The following is a 6,080-nucleotide window of genomic DNA, read 5'->3' as shown; positions in this document are numbered from 1 at the left end:
GGGGCCGGGGAGGCGCGTAGCGGGGCTCCGCGGGCGCGGGAGGGCCGGGCGGCGTGGCGGAGGCCCTTCCCGCCTCGCTGGGCTTCCTGGGAAGCGGTGCTGCGGCCCGCCCCTCCCCGCGGCCTTTCCTTACCGGGGCGGGATATCAGCGTGGGAGGAAGTGCTCGGGGGTTTTCGGTCCCGAAGTTTAATTTTCTGGTGGTGTGGTTGATGTCACTTCTGTCGTTGCTTTGCCTGTCTCTTTTATCCCCATAGTTTTCTTTTTTTCTCTGCCTTTCTAGTATTTCATCGCCATTTGCGCCACGCGTCAGGGCGCTGTGGTAGCTAGTGTGAGATGGTTTCTTTCATCTTGTCCTGCCTTTTTTTTTTTGGATGAGATGGCACTTCCCAGGCTTTGCACGTTCACGCTCATGTGTCTGCGGTACTGAATAAAGATCCCCAAAGTTGGGGGCATCCTTGTCCTTTAAAAGAAAACAAAACTCTGCAAAATGCAGAAAAAGCCACTGACACAAAGACCTGCAAAGCTCCAGAATAAATCACCTATGGTTGAAGGTTTCCCGTTTTCCTGATCTGTAGAATCCGGACTTCTCCAAGTCAGGCTGAGCTTGGATTTTTGGTAGGAGGGCAGATAGTTATCTCTTCTTCCCGTTCCCCGGGAGGATTCGCTGCGAGGGACCTGTTCAGTTTGGGTTTGGGGTTCTCTTTTGCTTTCCTGATGAGCTGCAGCTCAGAGAAAAGGGAGATGTGAGGACTAACAGGATGGGTCAAGCCCCTTGTCAGCCCCAGGTGACTCGGGAGACTTGGGAATAACTCCGGGCTCTTCCGAGTGGGAAGCAGTGGTTATGGAGAGGACTCGCCTACCGACCCCAGCGTGGTGCCAGCAGAGGGAGAGAGATGAGAAACGGGGTGGGGGGGTGGAAATCACTCCGCAGTCGTCTCTGGAGAAAAGAAACTTGCAGGTTGTGCCGTGAGGGTTTGAATGTTGAGAGCCACTCCTTTCTCTGCCCCGCTCATCCCCAGATGGGTCAGGGCTGTGGCCCTGGACCTATCACTGGGAGCACACACTGATCGCTGCAGCAGGCAGGGAAGGGATTCTCCCTTGAAGGGCTTTGTAAGCCTTCAACACTTCTGTCGCTCCCAGAAAAGTTCCCAAGTCTGTTTTGGTTGGGTTTTTTTTTAATAACAGTTACAAAAGTCATCATTCTGATTTGGAACTTGTGCTGACCGTTCTCTGTCGTGCAGCTCGTTTCTCAGTGCTGAAGCATTAGCTTCATACCCAACCAACAATTGTGATTTTTGTCTTCTGGTGAAAGACTGTGTACAGACTGTAGTTTGTTTTTTTATATTTATTTTGGTGGGTGTTTTTTTGAAGCCCAAGTAAACTCATTTGTTTCTCTGGCATACAGGGAGCAGTAGAGTATTAAAAAGGTAAGGGTTTCCTTTACAGAAACGCTGAGGCGTCATTACTGTAAAAGGTTTAACAGTTTTCAGATCTTGTATTCAGATTCTTGTATTCAAATCTGATGGTGGAATAAAGGAAATTGGTTTGTAGTTTGTCAATGTTAGTATAATTTTTTTTTTTTTTTTTTGACATCTCTGGCTGTTTTTATATGACACAGTTGGCTGGGGAAGTGATCAAGGGATTGGAGGATTTGGAGAGGAACCAGGAATTAAAGCACAACTAATAAACCTGATTCGATCTGTACAAACCGTTATGAGAGGTAAGGTGACAATCTTTTGTTTAAATATTATTGTAAAATTTAGTTCCTGTGATTTAACAAAGTAACATCACCATTTCAGCTTATTTACCAAGCAGCTGCTATTTCTGCTCGTCATTTCCACTTATCCTTCCTTCACGTGTGGACTCTGTATAGGAGGGCACAGGTCATGGCTACGTTGCCCTGATTTTGATAAAGTGTAAAACGTTCCCTGACTGACTCTGGTTTGTGGTGCTGCTGCTGCATTTTGCCTTTCCTCGGAGTTTGAGAGCTGGGGGGAAGCTTGGTGATCAGTCAGAGTGTGCAGGTCGCTTCACCTTGCCTAAATTCAATGTTACATGAAGTACCTAGTGAGGGAAATGTAATTCCCGAGATTCTGAAAGGTAAACCAGGCTTACATGCCCCAAAGGATTGGGGAAGAAAATACACTTTTAATTTGCAAGTTACTGGTAGTTGTTCACTATAAATCACACCAAAAATTGCTTTTATAGGTGATGATAGAGAGGAAATAAAAAATTTTACCTATCTTGTTGACTGCGGGGTAAAAACCGGTATGTTTCTTCTGGATCACAGCAAGACAAGAGTAGAAACTGATTTTGAGATGGTTTGTTTCATTGTTTGGAGAAGGGATTGGTTGGGTCAAAGTTATAATGTGATGGGCTGTATAAAAGTATTTATGCTGTTGCTTCCTAATTTTTAGTATCGTGGGCTTTGATCCTGGCTTTTTCCACTAATGCTGATTTTTGAATAATAAAATCCAGTGTATTTTTAGAGTTTTCTCTGATTTTGCTCCTTAAAAGGTGGTTTCCCAAGATAAGAAGCTCTGTCACTTGCAGAAGAAGATTTTCACAAGTGCTCTTCTCTTTTTTTTTTTTTTTCCTATAGTGCCATTAATAGCAGTGAACTCCGTTACAATTATTCTCCTCCTGTTGTTTGGTTGAAGATAACCTGGTGAAGATCTTTCAGACATCCAAAGAAGCAAGTCACTAACCATCACTGCTCTGAGTTTTCTGGGATCCAGCACAGTTTAGCTGTCAATTTGACGTTCAACTTAAAATAATAAAGACACTATTTCTATTTATCCTATTTCCTAATGTTCACTTGCAGTTTCATTAAACAAGATAAGGGGATCAATGCAACAACGCTGTGAATATATTGGACTGTGACAAGTTCTGTTGCTGCCTGTTAATAGCGCTGACTGTTAGAGTACACATCGTGACATATTGCAATGATCGTTGATAGGATGCAGTTTTTAAATGTCTTGTTACTCAGGGATAAATTTCCTTCGGTACACTTCCCAATTTATTTGTAAATTAAGAAAAACAGCGGTTTTTAAATTGCAATTAATACAGCAGTCCTATTTAAAAGGATATGAATTGGGCTCAGAAAACGTTTTATGAATTCATGGATTACAGTTGTGATATTGAGGGAGATAAAAGTAGCTGGGTAAATTCCTGATTCAGTTCACATTGGAAGTCAAATTTTCTTGGTTTGATTGATTCCAGGCTTTTTTTCTTGGTGTTTCATAGCCTTTTCAAATTGATGTTTCATCTTGATGATGAAGTAAGTTGAAAATAGGTGCAATTGCTATGCAAAATCTAAAAACCCTGTACCTAAAGCTGGGCAACAAAACTAGCAGGTGATAATAATGATTAGCATTTGTTACTGTTCTGTCAAAGATTATTATACTTCTTAAAATGCTTGTTAAACTTCTGTGGTGGTGATTAGTGTGTTGGAAGTGGAGAACCATTTGTATTCCGAGCTTCTTGGGAAAGGTGGGAGGGGAGTTCTGTGCCCTTTTCAAATGCAATTCTTTGCTAAAAAACAGTGAATTTACAGCCTCTTCTGTTACTGCTGCTTCTTCACCCGCCTTCCATCTTCCTTTGTTAAATTAACAGCTTTGAGATTGAAACTATGGATATGATCTTGTTGCTTTGGTCGGATGTTACATAGCAAGTCTGAACTGAAGAGAGCTGATTCTCCTTTAGAAAAGTTGGAAGTCTCATGTCTGTTCCTCTGCTACAGTGTTTTAGCTTATTTTCAAGGTGGGGAAGGCCAAAGGATACCTGGGAGTTCTGTTATTTTAAAACAGCTTAGTGTATCATCCCTTCTTCTGACATCTTGATGACTAAAGCATATGCTGTTGTGTATGAGGATAAATCTGTAAAATGTGTAAATGAATTTAATGATCTTCAACTGCAGTGTTTTGCAGCGTAGACTATATCCAAGGAGAGAGTTCTATGTTGTTTCCTTTTTCTAGTGAAAACTTGTAAATAAATTCTGAATTTCTAAGTTAAGCACTCTCTTTCATAACTCGCTCTGTATTTGTGTACAGTGGTAGTATCTCAAAACCCAGCTTCATCTTGTTCCAGACACCAGAGTTACTGTTTTTACATTAAATACCTTTTTCCTCATCCCTGTGGCACTTGCAGGCATCATCTCTTCGCTATGAAGCTGTATTTTGGTTTATCTAGCAAACCTAATGCGCTGTGGCAACACTGGCCAGAGGAAGAACAGGATCATGCTAGCCTTTAAATTCTAAAGTAGGTAAATCTTTCTGTAAAGTATTCCTTATAATAATCTTTGTGTAATTCTGAGGTAACAAGAGTACAGTCTGGATCTGTTATTTTCCTGTCTCTATCTTTCATGGAAACTGTATGGGGCGTATGTGGAATAGCTACAACATGGAAGCTATGCAGGCCTTTTTGTAGAATTTTTGTAAAAAATCAGTGGTGGATGTTTCCATTGCTGATGCATTGGAGTACCGAATGGTTTGAAGCACAGCTCACATATCAAAACACTAATTCTTTACTAAAATAAAAGCCAGTCCCAAAGATTACAAGCAACAGCTTTGAATTTGTTGTGAAAAAAAGGGGTTTTTTCCTCCCATCTTCCTGTCCTTCAGAAAGGCTGAAGTTTCAGTGCTGCATGGCTTACAGCGTGTGGGCAGATCATCCCAAAATCAACTATACACATGCAGGAAAAAGGAGCAGTTCTGTGCAGCAGGAATCCTGCATTTGAGGCAAAACTGGGACACATTTTACCGGGCAGATGCAAAATAGTGATTCAAAGTGGGGCAGCAGTGGAAGATCGGGTCTCCCTTGAGCAGGGAAGGGGCAAAAGGGCAAACAGCAACCAGGCAGAGAAAGTGTAGAGAGAAATGACGAGGGAGTAACTACACTGCTGCCATCTCCTCGTGTGGCTTTGAGCAGCTTTGGAACAAGTCTGCTGTGACTAAGTTCAAAGAAGGCAAAGGACCTCAAACCTGGCAGGCCCTCGGGTTCTTCAGTAACGGGGAACATGGCAAAAAGTTTCCACCTGGCAAAGAGCTCTGCATGCAAAGTAGCCTGTGCTCCAGCAGTCCTGTCAAGCCCCAAAGAGCATTTTCACTCATACCTGGCACAGAAATGATAATAACCAGAATGTTTTACAGATCAGGATGAGGACTAAGACGTTCCAGTGTAGAATAAGTGGTCCTAGTAAGGGTCTGTAAACGGAAGAGGCTTTCACAGCAGAGGATATGCAGTGTGATGGTACCAGTCATGGGTGGCTGTGTGTGGAAGATGAAGCTTGTGGGAAAATTCAGTTTTTAGCGCAAATATGGACAGGAATAAGAAATCAGTTCTGTATACCTGTGTTTTGTTTTGAAGGGCATGGGTACAGGCAGAGGGAGAAGTAAGAAGGCAGTGGGTTTGTACACGGATAAGTGAATCTCAAACTCTTATCCTTGCCTTACCATATGTTGCAATGTTACAACTTTAAAATCATACTACCTTACATACCTTGGATTTTTTTTGAGGTACCATCACAATATAAAACTGTTAATGTACATCATAGTAGTTTATTGATATGCCCTCATTTCTCACGAAATCCTAACTGCAACAGCTTCAAACGCAATTTCATCATCTCCATGTGTTCTGTATGTCGCCTCTCCTGCAGGTGAGCGTGGCACACTCCACTGCCACCACAGTAGACAGCGGTCTCCCCATACTGGGGCTTCCTACTGTCCCAGGCGAAGCGCACAGTCCTTACAATTCTGCCTCATCCCCACCGAGCCGCTGTAGAAAGCTGATCTTCAAAATACCCACAAATACTCGGTGAGCGGCTTCGGCCAGGAAGCGCACAGGGGGCCGCATTCCCCACAGTGTCATGGGGCGGCCCTTCCCGGCTCCTTCACACCCCCTCAGCGCGCAGGACCGGGCTGGCCCCGCCGGAACGGCGGACGCGACCCGGTGGCTCATGGCGGTTCCCGCCCTCCCCGCTGAGGCGCCGCCGTGGCCCCCCACGGGCTGTCCCCCGCGCTGCCTGTTGGCGACTGCCGGAGGCCAGCCGGGAACACGGCCCCTTGAGGGCTGAGCGCTG

Source organism: Athene cunicularia (assembly GCF_003259725.1).
Source record: "Athene cunicularia isolate RWA chromosome Z unlocalized genomic scaffold, athCun1 chrZ_part1, whole genome shotgun sequence".
NCBI lineage: Eukaryota > Metazoa > Chordata > Aves > Strigiformes > Strigidae > Athene > Athene cunicularia.
This window is presented reverse-complemented; position numbering follows the sequence as displayed.